Source organism: Salmo trutta, chromosome 11 (assembly GCF_901001165.1).
Source record: "Salmo trutta chromosome 11, fSalTru1.1, whole genome shotgun sequence".
NCBI lineage: Eukaryota > Metazoa > Chordata > Actinopteri > Salmoniformes > Salmonidae > Salmo > Salmo trutta.
Genome location: NC_042967.1, coordinates 11,755,276 through 11,771,329, shown reverse-complemented (window position 1 = coordinate 11,771,329; position 16,054 = coordinate 11,755,276). Strand labels below are relative to the sequence as shown.

The 16,054-nt window shown below is 43.0% G+C and overlaps 1 protein-coding gene across 1 annotated transcript in view; it reads right to left on the bottom strand.

Moving 5' to 3' along the window:
- Window positions 1–16,054, bottom strand: part of LOC115202216 (F-box/WD repeat-containing protein 7-like) — a 74,996-nt gene that overhangs the window by 47,300 nt on the left and 11,642 nt on the right. The gene's annotated exons all lie outside the window — the stretch shown is intronic.

Below are 16,054 nucleotides of genomic sequence, written 5' to 3'. Positions count from 1 at the left end.
TAAAGAAACCGAACAATGCAAACCCACAATCCTATCCATTCCGGTGTAGACCAGGATTGGATCAAGAGGATGGTAAACCATGCTACTGTGGGAACCTGTGTAGTAAGACAGTCACTTTTACATGTACTGCTGCTAGGCTTAGCATCATGGGGGAAGTTAAAATAGGACTTTAATACACAGGCCTTGCCAAAGCCACACTAAGATGTTCTAACCGTAAGAATCACCGATAATGCTCCAATTCATCTGTTAAATCTCTAAAAGCTCCGAATCAGACCGGATAGTAAAAATGCCATGTTGTTATCGTCGCTGTGAAATACGGAGAGGAGTATGAGCCCCAGATGTTGTAGGTCAGGAATGTCTTGAGCCACTAAATCAAATTCATGTTGCTGTTCTACGATCATCAAAGCACTAACAATTGTGCTACCACAAAAAATTCTCAAGCAGCTGCAAAATCAGTCATTTTGCGGAAGGGAATTTTTGGGGGAGTTGGCAGTGTTAAGACACATCTAGGTTGATAAAAGGCCTACACGAGTCATGTTGTTGAGGCATTTGCCACGATCTTCTAGAACCTAGATCACATGTCAAACTCATTCCACAGAGGGCCGAGTGTCTGTGGGTTTTCGCTCCATTGTACTGGACTGACGCAGCCACTACGCCCTCCATGGAATGAGTTTGACAACCCTGTCCTAGACGCACTACATCTCAATGTGATCTAACATGGTATCGTTACAGTGAGTTTCATGCATTCCTTGCCGATTAAAAACCAGCTGTAGCGTGCAGTGACAACCCCTTCTCAAAAACTTCCGGCAGCATTTATAAGCCACAGACCACATCATGGCATTGGTTGTTTCAGTGGCAGGGTACAGTGCAGTGGAGGGAGCTGCCTCGTAATTACAGAGTGGCAGCTGCTAGAGGCTTAGATGGGATTGAACCCATCACCGGACACACCATCCCCTCCCTGTAATGATAACTTCCACACGGATGTACTTTTGCCTGTAGCGAGCGATCAAGCTGGCTCACCCCAAGGCCTCCCCTGGCTTTGGATTACACAGGTGACAGTAATCGTGCTGTCTAAATAAAAAAGGTTGTCGAGGTAAAAAGCCTGTCACCATGGAGCTTTTCACACTACTGAGTCGAACAGAGCGGAGCCCCATCAAGCTGTACTAAGCTGGCCTGGTTACACATCCAATATACTGTGAAAAGTGAACATCTCTGAGAACTTTTCCTCCTGTGGTCCCTCTGAAGTGTCCTTATATCTTCTTCCATAACTCCCAGGTCCACTGGGCATCCTTGCGGAGCGTTCAAGTGTCTGCCTTATCCCACTTGGCTAGAAAGTAGCCAATCACTCAGTCACTGATGGAAACAGAGCGGCTCTTTCACCTGCTCTGGAGGGGGGAAAGTTAAGCTAGGTGAGGGGCTTTTTAAAAAAAAAAGAAGAAAGGAGCCTGACTGGAAGACACACTGGCCCTCATTGTCAGGATTTGCTGTCCTGGCAGCAAGGGAGAACTGTGGGAATGGATGGATGAAGCTGAAGAGGTACAGGAAAGGAGTCCTCTTGTCTCCATGCTCTGTCCATCTTCCCAACTCAAAACTCATACTCACCAAAAACTACTTGGTCTGATTCCATAGCCTCTGAATATCCTAAGTAGGCCCAATGCATGTTTTAGAGGTCAACCACCACTGGTAAACTGGGGCAGGGTATGATAAATATCCATAGAAATAGAATTAATAGAACAGGCTTGGAACCTCTGTACCCACGAGTTAACCAATCGAAATTGCCACGGTTACTCACAATGGCTGCCTGGTGTTGTGATGCAATAATTTCCAGGCTAATGAAGAACGTTCAAGCAAATTATGCTAACTGATTTGGCTCATGCAATGGAATGTATTTTTGTAATGTCACTTGAGTTGCTTCAACAAATCCCAGCACAGATTGATGGGTCCACTTCCTGTGTTGCTCCTATGTGTACACTCAAAATTGCAGCCAGTTCATCCATTACGCCATAATTTACTTGAATGGAGATGCCCATTCTATTAATTATATTTCTATGATTATTTCACCCAATTAAACATCCAAACCTCTGGCCTTTCCCTTGTCAGGCATCACTTAGCAACACTTAACTGCCTCCCAGCATAAGGATATTAAGAGTATCTGGGAGGAAACAGAAACTGTTTGGCCTTCTATCCAAGCTGTTAGTTAAAAACAGGCTACAGACACACAAAGGGCTGGGTTAAACACGTCTGTAAACAGTACCATGCCTCCCTTTGAGGAAACAGAGAAAACAGATTGACTTATGGTCTCTAGATTAGTACAAAACAGTTATTTCAAGGGACAGCGTATCAAAATTGATGACTGTTCTAATGCAACTGTATTTAAACACTAAGACTCATATTTCAACAGAAATGTAATTTGAAGGGAACAGAGTCCAAGGACTACAGGAAACCTGACTATTATTACTGTAGGCCTACCACAAAGCTAACACATACAGTTCCTGTTTAAACACACTACTTGCCCTGTTCATTCTGGTGTAGGGTTACAAAATTCCAGGAACTTTCAATCAATTCCCTGGTTTTCCTGAAATCCCGGGTTTGAGGATCCCAGGATCAGGAGGGAATAAGCAGTACATTTTACAACCCAATTCTGGTGACCTGTCCTCACCATAGGAGACTACTCACTTTGGTATAAAGAGAGTTTCACATATCATTACATATTCCCGCTATGCAGCTCATACTTCCATGGTCCAACGCCAGAAGCTACAATTCCATTCAATTATGTTCAAGGAGGGCCATACACTAGGCCATTTAAGTCTTATGTTTTTCATTTAACTAGGCAAGTCAGTTAAGGAAAATAATTCTTATTCACTATGCCGGACTACCCCGGCCAACGCTGGGCCAATTGCGCGCCACGCTATGGGACTCCCAATCACGGCCGGATGTGATGCAGCCTGGACGTGTCTCACTAAATCATACACACCAACAACTGTGAACGACTACATTTGAGTCATTTAGCAGACGTTCTTATCCAGAGCGACTTACAGGAGCAAATTAGGGTTAAGTGCCTTGCTCAAGGGCACAGACCAGATTTTTCACCTAGTCAGCTCGGGGATTTGAACCAGCGACCTTCCGGTTACTGGCTCAATGCTCTTAACCGTTAGGCTGTGCATAGGTCAATAAAAGACTCAGTGTTTGATGAGATATTTCTTCTGTCCTTCCCATCAAGAATATAGGGTATAGATTCCTGGCTGTTGACATGTGATGCCAGATAGCTGAGAGAGAACCCAACATTCATAATGACCCAAATCAAGCAACAGCAATGGGAGGTGGTTTAAAATTGCTTCCCACTGACATACATCATGTTCCAACACAGACCTTCAGCCGCTTCACTTCCTTACCAATACAAGCCTCTGCACTCTGTGTTCGAGTGCCTCTTGTGAAAGAACGGGGGCTGAATCCCAGACCTACAGCCACCTGCTGGGCCCAGAGGAGAGAAAGGAGCAGGACCTGGGTTCTAATACTATTCAAAATAATTTCAAATACTTTCTTTGTGCTTGATTGAGCTTGCCTGGTTTACTGGATGAATAGCATAGTCCCAAAACTGCAAAACGCCACCCATCTGGCACCCTAGGCAAATGCTCAAAGTTCTTGAAATATTTCGAATAGTATTTGAACCCTGTGTCTGCAGAGGAGTAGTCCAGCTGGGAAGGCTAATAGCATGGGGCTTGGGGATAGCCTCTCTCCCCGCTCTGCCTCTGGTCTGCTGCTAGGGGAGGCAAGCACATCCTGATAAGACGCAATCTGGAGAAGAGGGTCGCACAGCCGGACGTCTGGCAGTGGCAGCATGTAGCCCTAGCTGACTAGCCTCCTGAATTATTCTATTTCTTTTTATAGTTGTGCTGGGCGGTCCTCGTTTGCACAGCAAGGACCATGAAATCACAGATAGTCGCGGTAGAACAATGTGTCAAACAATGTGTTGCTACGACGCCAGGACAGCGGAGTCAATCACCACCTTCTGTAGACACCTGAAACCCCACCACTTTAAGGAATACCTGGGATAGGATAAAGTAATCCTTCTAACCCCCCCCCCAAAAAAGATATAGATGTACAATTGTAAAGTGGTTGTTTCACTGGATATCATAAGGTGAATGCACCAATTTGTAAGTCGCTCTGGATAAGAGCGTCTGCTAAATGACGTAAATGTATACATGGAATACCTCATTCATTTCCCGAGTGGCGCAGCGGTCCAAGGCACTGCATCTCAGTGCAAGAGGTGTCACTACAGACACCCTGGTCGAATCCAGGCTGCATCACATCTGGCCGTGATTGGGAGTCCCATAGACGGCACACAATTGGCTCAGCGTGGTCCGGGTTTGGCCGTCATTGTAAATAAGAATTTGTTCTTAATCGACTTGGCTAGTTAAATAAAAAAAGGTTAAATAAAAAATACAAAATTGAGTGAAGCTTGATCAAGCCACAAGCAAAGGATGGATGGAGCTAATAAGGTAGTAGGCTAATAAAAGCCCAAGCATATAAAGCCCATACTTAGAAACACATCATGAGCTTAAGCTGGAGTGTTTGAGGGCCTTTGGATGTTGAAAAGCCAGATGCCTCCTTATTGCTTTTTTCAGGATCCCCATTAGTTTTTGCGGAAGCAGAAGCTATTCTTCCTGAGGGTCTTGGAGAGAATACTGGACCCTGTTCCAAAACAGTAGATAACGGTACAGCAGCAGAACAGGCTATAGGGGAAAACATCTAACCGTAGGGCTCGAGTCACATTCCCTACTTACTATTCCTCTCCAAGTGGAACGGTCTGACTTTCAACTATCAGAGATTAGCATTTTGCAACCAATGACTGCATAGAAGTGATAATTGAGGCAAATTGGATTAGGCTAATATCAGAGTGCGCGTTATGCTTATCAAATCACGGCAATAAAGAAAAAGTGCCCATATGTTTAGAAGACCCAATACACTCAGAGGGTTTCACACTGTACTGCAGAGGGAGCCCAGACAGCTGCTGTCACTGACAAACTATTGTGCAAAAAAACTATTTCACCGAAACACATTCTTTTAGGGACTGTATGCTGTGCAGCGTAGGACTTTTCCCAGGCAAAGCCATGCGTGCTGCCTTCCTCCAGCTCAGTGAGAGACTTCTGCCCCAGAGGTACCAGGAGGGACTGTCTGTGTATGTGTGTATACGAGTCCCACCTGGTACACACAAATTAGCCCCGGAACTAGGGTTGTCAGTACTTCAAAATCCCCTGGTATACGGTGTATTGTCCAAGCCTACCCAGAACTCTGCGGTCTCCACGGGTGCTTCCCAAATGGGGAATAAGGTGTAGGGAATAGGGTGCCAATAAAATTTGGGTTGTAGCCCATCTATAACCCCCTACATAAAAGGACAGCTGTCTCTACAGTGACAAGAAAATGAGTTATGACACACCGGGCAGCGGCCAGGCATGGGCTCTTCTGAACATACTTTCCCCCACAAATGAGAGCATTAAGGGGTGAGGAATTTGGCTGCAGTGAGCCCCCTTGGTCTCAGTTCACTGGGACTAGTCTAGGACTGCATAATACCCCTTAATGAGCTGGTCTGGGGCAGAGTGGTGCAGAGAAACACTTAAGTGACTTGAGTGGGGTGTTTGCACACACACAAGGCATAGTAACATAGCCTCAAAATACATATTTTCCTGTCCTGATTATAGCATGTCAATGGCTATCGATCCGCTTGGTTGGGAACAATGAAGGGTTGAAAGCAGAAGTCATACCAGTCGGGGTCTGACAAAGCTGCCAGTATGTCTAAGCCAATAATCCTATTGGTTCGTTTAGTCTTCCAATATAAAGAAATGACACTTGTGGCAGTGTAAAAAAATTAAAAAAAGTTAACGATTATGCACTCTTTACACTGCCCATATTCAGCTCTGAAACTTGGTCTTTGCTCCTATGCTGTTGAGGACTATTTGCCGAGTCAGTCAAAATGAGATAAACGGGAGAAGCTTATAGCCAGTTGCCTTATAGCGTGATATTGTTGGGGACCTGGACCCTGTATGGACCCCCAATACAGAGGTGGGCCGTTCCGTTTGGGCCCTAATGATTGTTTCCCTGGGTGGGCTGTGCCACACAAAGTCGGGAGATTATCCAGCCCTGATGCAATTAGCAACGTCGATAACACGAAAGCGCTCAACTCCACATCAATAATAGGATTATGCTAATATGGCTAATCATCTGATCACTCATCTGACGCCTGATGTTAGACATGCCACAGTGCTCCGACAACAGCCACATAGCACAGGTTGACTTTTCAGGATCCGGGAACAAAAATCCCTTCTAACTACCTGTCAAATGATATGCAGAAGTGAATGTGCATTTCTTGGATGAAAAGAATCTCAAATTGACAAATGACACTACTTCAGGAGGCTGGCCGACAGAAACACACACATCCATCAGATTGGGTTTCAGATCATACACCATTCTCTTGCCAGAATGTCAAACACCGGAGAGAAGAAACCAAAATCAGCTGGGTGATGATCTGCTCTACAGCTCATCAGAAATGACCTGATTAGTAGTGCCTCTCTACACTGATGTCTACTACCCAACAGAGATGAAAGGAAAGAGCAGATAAAAGTGGCCATGTAACAAACTGGCGGCTGAGGCTCTGTGATGCTGTGATCTAAGGGAGATCCTGAACAGTGGGTGGCCTGGCATCTCGATATGAAGTCCGAGACTAGCAAGTGCGCTTCAACGTCAATTCACAAGACAACAATCAACAGAGCTAGAGTTCTAGACGTAGGCCTGCTTTTAAATTAGTATACGAGGTGAGGTGTAATACTACTTAAAAAAGACAATGTAGCACCTATTTCTCAATGCCAAAAACACATAAACAGCAGTAAGACCAGATGGGGTGTGGTATATGGTCAATATACCAAGGCTCAGGACTGTTGTTAAGCACGCAATGAGGATTGCCTGGATTCAGCCCTTAGCCTTGTTATATTGGCCATATACCACAATCCCCAGAGATGCCTTATTGCGATTATAAACTGGTTACCAACGTAATTCAAGCAGTAAAAATAAAATGTTATAATATTGTTGAGTTTCTCTCCAAATCAGCTCCAGCTTCGGAAACATTCCCACAACACCCTGCGGTGAGCGTCACACGGTGAATGGAAAACTTTTGTGAGAATGAGGCGGGCGAATTGTGTGTCTACTCGTCAATCTGTAAGGCACATTTCATCCCTGAGAACTTCTACAGCTATCAACAATAGCTGGTATGGGTTAATAAATATCCTAAACCTAGCCAGTTAGTGAAAGCCGCAAGCTAAAAGGGGAAGGAAGGAGAGGAAATAATTCACTTTATTTAATCTGCTGCTTGCTAATAAATTTCCACTCAAATAACATTTTCCACATAATTTCTGAAATTAGATTTTTATTCTAAAAAAGATTGTAATTGTGTCAATATGTTGTGAATATTGTACACAAATCCTCACAGCCATTTTCCAAATAAAAATGTGAAGTGCCACTTACAGTAGGCTACAGGCAATATGTGCCTCCACCGTGTACAGTAGGCTACAGGCAATATGTGCCTCCACCGTGTATAGTAGGCTACAGGCAATATGTGCCTCCACCGTGTACAGTAGGCTACAGGCAATATGTGCCTCCACCGTGTACAGTAGGCTACAGGCAATATGTGCCTCCACCGTGTACAGTAGGCTACAGGCAATATGTGCCTCCACCGTGTACAGTAGGCTACAGGCAATATGTGCCTCCACCGTGTACAGTAGAAATGACAAATTTGCTTTCGGGGCTTTCCTGCAGTCTTAATGGTTTTTATACACAGGGACCATGAATTGTAAAATAATAAATAATTGTTCCAGTGAGAACCAATGTATACTAGTTAATATACAGCACCTACTAAAAAAATAGGTGCATTATCTGCTACCTGGACAAAAAAAAAAGAATAATTGTTATTTTTTTAAGTACAATAGGCAGAAATCACTTCCTGGTTGCAAAAATTGTGTTTGCCTGATTTCAGTTTGAGACCAAACAAGCAATGAAGTGTAGAGAATCAGTGTACCAAAAACAAGGCTTGGGAAGTATACCGTATAATCTGGAAATAGCCACGGGATGGTTTTTCAATAAATGTTAAAGCCACTTAAGTAAATACTTGCAGTCAACATGTGCAATATGTTAGGGGATAAAGAAGATTGCGTTCATTTTACCGGTCACAATATTTGACATTATGAAGCTTACCGTAGTTCCCCAGAACAGTTTAGCTAGTTACCGGTTTGTTTGTAAATGGCACAACAGGAGAAAGCGAGAGCAGGTGAGTCCAGCTCAGGGTCGTGTTTTATATTGAAAGTCAGTGTTTTTTTTGCTTCAATAGGAATTATCAGGGATGTGCCACTATGCTTTTCCTTCACACAAAACACATATTTGGCAGAAAATTGCTTTGTTTTCATCAGATGACAACAGAAGCGCAACGCTATTTGGCTGACACACACACAGGCCTAAATGAGCTTACAATGAAAAACCAAGGTCTTTTTGTAAAACAATGTATGGCCATCATATTTCTAATGTTTATCAGAAAGAATGTAGCCAGCTACATTTCCTAATGTTTTGCTTGAAGTTTTATCTTTCATTTTACCGGAGAAAAGTAGGCTGGCTACACCAAGAAAAGTACCGGAGAGAAGTTGGTAGCTGACTTGGCTAGTTAAATAAAAGGTTAAATAAAAAATAAACCTACACAGTCAGAGCGATGTCTACTGATAGAATGCCCGTTTGTGAATTCTCATCCGAGTGGAGAAGTGACACTGAAGCCCAAAACGTGTCTGATACCGAGCAGAATTTAGAATAAATAACACTTTAGATCTGCGTTTACAAAATGCAGAAAGACATTTCTTATTGGTGTCCAACCCCCCCCAGAGTGAAAAACGGAGAAATCTGCTTTAACGCGACCACTAACTTTAACTTGCTAGTTAACTAAGTAAGTGGCTGAATTGGGTTAACTTTGTCGTGTTTGAGAAGTCAAAGCCCTTCGGATGAGTTCTTTTAATTTCCTTGCATTTTTTCCTCCTCTCTGTCTTGACAGAGCAGCTCGATAGAATCTCTCACTTGTAAAATGTCGAAGACAGGCAATCCAGCTCAAAAGTTCAACATATACTGACCAAAAATATCAACGCAACATGTAAAGTGTTGGTCCCATGTTTCATGAGCTGAAATAAAAGATCCCAGAAATGTTCCATACACGCAAAAAGCGTATTTCTCTCAAAAGTTGTGCACAAATGTGTTACATCCCTGTTAGCAAGCATTTATCCTTTGCCACGATAATCCATCCACCTGACAGGTGTGGCATATGAAGAAGCTGATTAAATAGCATGAATATCACACATGTGCACCTTGTGCTGGGGACAATAAAAGGCCATTCTAAAATGTGCAGTTGTGTCACACAACGTCACAGATATCTCAAGTTGAGGGAGCGTGCAATTGGCATGCTGACTGAAGGAATGTCCACCAGAGCTGTTGCCAGAGAGTTGAATGTTCATTTCTCTACCATAAACCGCCTCAGTTTTATATAATTGGCAGTACTTCCAACCGGCCTCAACTGCAGACCACGTGTAACCACGCCAAGTCACATCTGGCTTCTTCACCTGCGGGATGGTCTGTGACCAGCCACCCGGACAGCTGATGAAGCAGAAGTATTTTTGTCTGTAATAAAAGCCCTTTTGTGGGAAAAAAGTCATTATGATTGGCTGGGCCTGGCTCCCCAGTCATGTGAAAATCCATAGATTAGGACCTAATTAATTTATTTCAATTGACTGATTTCCTTATATGAACTGTATCTCAGTAAAACCGTTGAAATTGTTGCGTTTGAATTTTTGTTCAGTAGATATATAACTTTATGAGCTGGATTGCCTGTCTTTGGAATTAGTTTATTTTTGTTTGCACTCGTTAGCATATTTAGCTAGCAGCCGCCATGGAAATTCACTATTACTTGTGCTAATTACGTTAGTATATGCCAATGGGCATTTTTGGCAACCCCTTGTGTACCAAGCCGGTAATAAAATGACGGAATGACGGTATAAAAATCTGGATACCGCCACAACCTTATATAAAAACCCTGTTTTAAAATGTATGAAATGTATGCATTCACTACTGTAAGTCGCTCTGGATAAGAGCGTCTGCTAAATGACTAAAATGTAAATGTAAATGTAAATATATTTTCACCCCAAATATGGTATTTTCAGCTGGTGTACAAAACCGAAAGTAAAATGAGAAAAATCTGAAGTAAAGAATGGGAAGCATAGACAAAGGTGGCTGTAAAACTAAATTAACAGGAGGAAGTTGATTTATTCAAACGGAAAGTGGACCCAACAAAGGATTCATTGGTCGGCCTTACACTCATAAACAATACAGGTAGGTGTGTGTACACTGGTATCCAACTGTACATGCATGCTTTAGTTGTGCTTATGAAAAAGTCATAAACCATTTAGGCTACACAGCAATATAGTCAATGGCTAAATTCAGTAGCTAAATTCTCTCACACTAGCCAGAATAGTGAGGAAGTCCAATATAGGGAATATGGTGCCATTTGGGACCAATACTTGATGTAGTTAGTTGGGCAAAGCCATGCTAGCCTACACAGATAATGATGTGTTTACAGAGATGCCTGTGGAATACAAAGTGTGTTGAAAAGAATGCAGCCGTGACACAAGGTGCTATACCCCAGAGGAAATTATGGGGGAAATTGAGAGGCAAGAAGAACCTGCTACCATGGCAACAGTGATAAGGCAACTGCCGTCATCTGTTGGAGCTTTGTTTGTCCATCCTTCTGATGCAAATGAATTAAAAGGAAACCAAATAACCAAAACATGGGCTACTTACAACAGGCTCAGATTGATACCTATACCAACTGCGTGTGCCAAATCAAAATGCCACAAAAGTAAGCATATAGGCCTAAGAGGTGAAACGGACCCTTCAGTGGCTGTAGAAGGCAAACGTGTTGGAGTGCTGTGTTGGACAACAGTGTTTAGCCTATGTGTCTGTCAGTGCAAAGGGGTGGCTATATAGACAATGGCATGAAGTAATCTTCACAGAACAGGTTTGCGAGCAGCGCCGAGATAAGACAGACACAGCCAGCATAGCAACCCCCATTATGGGGAAACAGAAAAACACAGCACTACTCCTTCCAATGAGACTAAATGGCTTCTCATCCCCTGGTTCCTCTCTAACAGAGTTAAAACGCTGCATGAGGTGACTGCCAGCCAGCCGAGGGGAACCGTCACTGTAGACAAACGGCTGGGGACACACACGCCTTATTACCTGGGCTGTAGGCAGCTGGAAACAATGGAACACTAATGTTGCCTAAAGGGGGGAGGGAAACCGTAACTAAAGATGGGAAGAGCAGAGTTAGCAAAAGGGGGAAAAGAAGAGGTACGAGTCAGTCTTTCCCACTAGATGACGAAGACATACCCCAGACCTGCCGGGGGGGGGGGGGGGGGGGGGGGGGGGCTCAGTGGTACAGTATGTTATTCTTGAGTGCTGCAGAGCCTCCCTCTTTGAAGTGCTGAAGCCACAGACTGCCAGCCAGAGGAAGTAGGATTGGGAGGGGGTTAAACAATGCAGGGGTGACAAAGGGAGAACATGGGTAGAACTACTAGGAAAACATCAAGGAAATTCTCACATCTATATATAACCCTAGGAGAGTGTCAAACACTAAATGTAATCATGCATCTCATTAACCTGCACGTTTTTATTAATGGGAGCCTCATTAAGACCAGTGTCTGTTTGCAAATGGTGCCATGAGGACAAATATTTCATCAACAAAAATATATTACAAGACAGCTATAAATACATAAGAGGTTATTACAAGTTATAATTGTCAACTGAAACAACTGCACACTTCTTACCAAAACATTGCATTCTAGCTATGCTGGATAGAGGTTCGCATTAACCTCCCCTCTTTGAAGACCTGAATGCTTCCCTAAGATAAGGAGTTCACTGCATGAAGTTGCGTTCTCCCACCACTGCGACATGCCATTGCAAAATGGGATGACAACTATGTTGTTTGCTGTATCGGTCGGAAAAACTTGATGGCGTTGGCTTGCCTTGTCGTTCTGCAGGCTGGCGTTCCTTGTAGTGGAAAGGAGAGTAATCTGGAAAGCAGATGGTTGCCATACATTAGAGGAAGTCTGGCTGCACTGAGGGAAGGCGTGAGCAGGGTCTTTGGGGGGGAGGCGGGGGGGTAAGAGTAATACATTATTGAGAGAGAGAGAGGGGTACATAGTGATGTTTTTAGTGACTTTGTCGTCCTCTCTATCTACTGCTGGACTGGACTCCCTAGAGGATTATCCTCCCTAATAGACCTTAAGGCACTTTGATCTGCCCATCTCTACCTGCATAGCCTGCAACACACACACGGGCTAGGCCAGATATCGGCCAGCAGCCTGTCACTGCTGGTCGACCCGTTCGCAGGTCCTCAATAACATTGCTGCAGGGGGTAGCCACATAACGCTACATTGCAGCACAATACGCCTGCAGCATTGCAGTACCGTATTAACTACGCCGTGTTACTGTGTGTTATATCACCCAGCAGGCTCGTCGGCCGGCTCGCCTTCACTAGGGTATAATTAAGTTAACCCTCCTTGAGACTATTGAAGAGAGAGTGAGTGTGAGTGTCCACGGTCAATGACTGTGAGAAGAGGCCTGCTGTGCCTCACACTGCGAAACATTCTCATCAGGTGAGATCCGACCAAGGCCTTTCCGGTCTCAGCTTAGAATTTTGATAAGCAGTAAATAATTCATGGTCCTCAGGGAGGGGAATGTGGGGCAGAGCAACCATGATTTAAAAAACTTTTTTTAAGTGTTCCAAATGGCACCCTATTCCCGATATAGTGCACTACTTTTGACAAAGGCCCACTGCACTATACGCCCTTTGGAACGCAACAGCCACTTATTACAGGATCTCTGTGACATTTCTGAGGATGTGAAACGGCGTCGGCATTCCTCTCCGTTTACATTTTTCATGGTATGTTTCAAGATCTGTAATGTCGTTGTTTCGATGTTACATCACATCAATATAAGAGCTAGTCTAGACCTGTGTAGTAAGAGTGAGCGTTTTTCTCAAGCCCTCTATCACATTATGTAAGATTTGGCTTTGTACTTTAGTTTGGGGAAATTTGTGCAACTGAGCTTCAACAGTACAAAATAATAATACCGTTCTAACACCCCCAACAGTATTTCATAAGAGCAAAGACCCAAACAAAAAGCCTTCAAGTTTTGGAGTTCAGGAGTTAATCATCAGAGCAAACCATGTTGTGGAGCTCGCTGTGGGGCCCAGGCTTCCTGCAGTAGAGGAGGGTGGGAGGCCTGCTGTCTCTGACCAGGGCTGAGCTTGTCAGGGAGGCCTCTCCATTCACAAAGACAGGCGTTTCTATGTGAACAGGCCCTCTGCTGGGGGGTCTTCCTTTCATGGGGGTATCGTCCTGCTCCCTCCTCAGCCTCAGAAAGAGGGGTGGTGGGGATTGCTTTTAAGGACAGGGGCTGGGGTGAGAAGGGTGAGGAAGGGGGGGAGAGTGTAATTGTGCACCACCAAGACAGTCACAGACACTGATAGCACCATGAGAGACATGAAGGGGCTGCCTGCTTCGCTTAAACAATCAGAGGTGCTCCAAGGTCAAGAGTGCTGGTCGGGAGGGAAGTGCACTCAGGAACAGAGAGACATCCCAGAGATCCACTGACAGGAAAGGAAGAGCAAGGGGGCATAGAAGGCACCACACCAGGATGAGCCTGGTCTGGGCTAGGTCTGTTCCCAATGATAAGAGGGCCAGCTTCCTGTCCGAAAGATCCCAGGAAGGGACATCCATGCATAGAAATAGAGCACCTAGAACAGACATTGTGTGTTCTACCCACGAGTGTTGCAGTCAAAGAAGGATCATGGCATAGAAATAAGAATTAGAACAGGAATCAAGTGTACCCATGTGTTCTATCCCATCACATTGACGCGGTCAGGCGTTTCCTGTTCTTGTAATTCTATTTCTATGGGGATGGGGACAGTGCAGCTCTTTTGAGACAGACTGCAGACTGAAAATGTTCAATGAGAAGCGCAGAGGACAAAAAGAAAAACCTCAGCACCGCCGGCCGGCGAGACAATGCCATGGTTTCCCTTTCACCCCATTTCAGAGGTCCATTGAATTAGACTGCCAACGCTCTTGTGGAGGTAATCCTTTTAGATAACTTTAAGAGAGGCAAAACAACGCTTAGACAGCGAAATGTGGGAATAGGAAAAGAGAAATTTCTTTCTTTATAAACGGGGTTGGTGGAAGGCGGAGGGTTTTTCCATTCAACACATCTCAAGCGTCGATGTCTAGCTAGCTACCACGGCCCTCTTCAAATATGGACCCACATTTTGGCTGAGTAGGATTTTCTACAGCCCAAGTATTGCTTTCTTTCATTAGAAATAGAAGCTGAATGTGTCAACGAAGAACAATGAATAAATTATTTGGATTCACTTTGATGTTAGTGGACCAATTCCAGATGCCTCTGCAATGGGCGGAAAAGAAAATCTTTAAAGAATCAAATAAATATTTCCAGTGAAACGATGGACTAATACTCCTAGAATTTGTTGATTTTATTGCTTTGTTTAAAGTTCTGGCAGGAGGCTCCATTTATACTGGACAAAAATATAACACACAACATGTAAAGTGTTGGTCAAGTTTCATGAGCTGAAATAAAAAGAACCCAGAAATGTTCCATACGCACAAAAAGCTTATTTCTCTCAAATTCTGTGCACAAATTTGTTTACATCCCTGTTCGCGAGCATTTCTCCTTTGCCCAGATAATCCTTCCACCTGACAGGTGTGGCATATCAAGAAGCTGATTAAACAGCATGATCATTCCACACCTTGTGCTGGGGACAATAAAAAGGCCATTCTAAAATGTGAAGTTTTATCACAAAACACAATGCCACAGATGTCTCAAGTTGAGGGAGCGTGCAATTGGCATGCTGACTGCAGGAATGTCCACCAGAGCTGTTGCCAGAGAATTTTATGTTAATTTCTCTACCATAAGCCGCCTCCTACGACGTTTTAGATAATTGTTTTAACCAAGCCAGTCCCTCCACATCCAGCTTCTTTACCTGAGACAAGCCACATGGGCAGCTGAAACTGAGGAGTGAGTATATATACATATATATATATATATATATATATATATATATATACACATATATATATATATATATATATATATATATATATATATACACATATATATATATATATATATATATATATATATATATATATATATATATATATATATATATATATATATATATATATATATATATATATATATATATATATATATATATATATATATATATATATATATATATATATACATATATATACATATATATATATATATATATATATATATATACATATATATACATATATATACATATATATATATATACATATATACATACATATACATACATACATATACATATATACATATATATATATATATATATATATATATATATATATACACGTAATAAAGCCCCTTTGTGGGGAACTCATTCTGATTGGCTGGGCCTGGCTTGCCAACAGGAGCGCTTGGTTCCCAAGTGGGTGGGCCTATTCCCTTCCCAGGCCCACCCATGGCTGTGCCCATGCCCAGCCATGTGAAATCCATAAAATATTTAAATTGACTGATTCCCTTATATGAACTGCAACTCAGTAAAATCATTTAAATTGTTGCATGTTGCGTTTTTTTGTTGTTGTTCCGTATATTTTTTGGCATGTATGGTTCTCTGGGGTGGAGTCATCTTATGAAATTATATTTGCCCTGAAATGAATAACTCTAGAAAGCCACAGGGAAAGATGATAGTGCACAAGCCATTTTAAATTTAAAAATCATACTATATCTACAAGTATGCCATCTCCTTATCAAATGGGGTTCACCAGTGGCCAGAAAGAACCCGGAATACTCTTCATAGAAAATTCCTTTAATAAATAAATGGAGTGTTCTATCAGTTGTAATCATCCTGAGATGT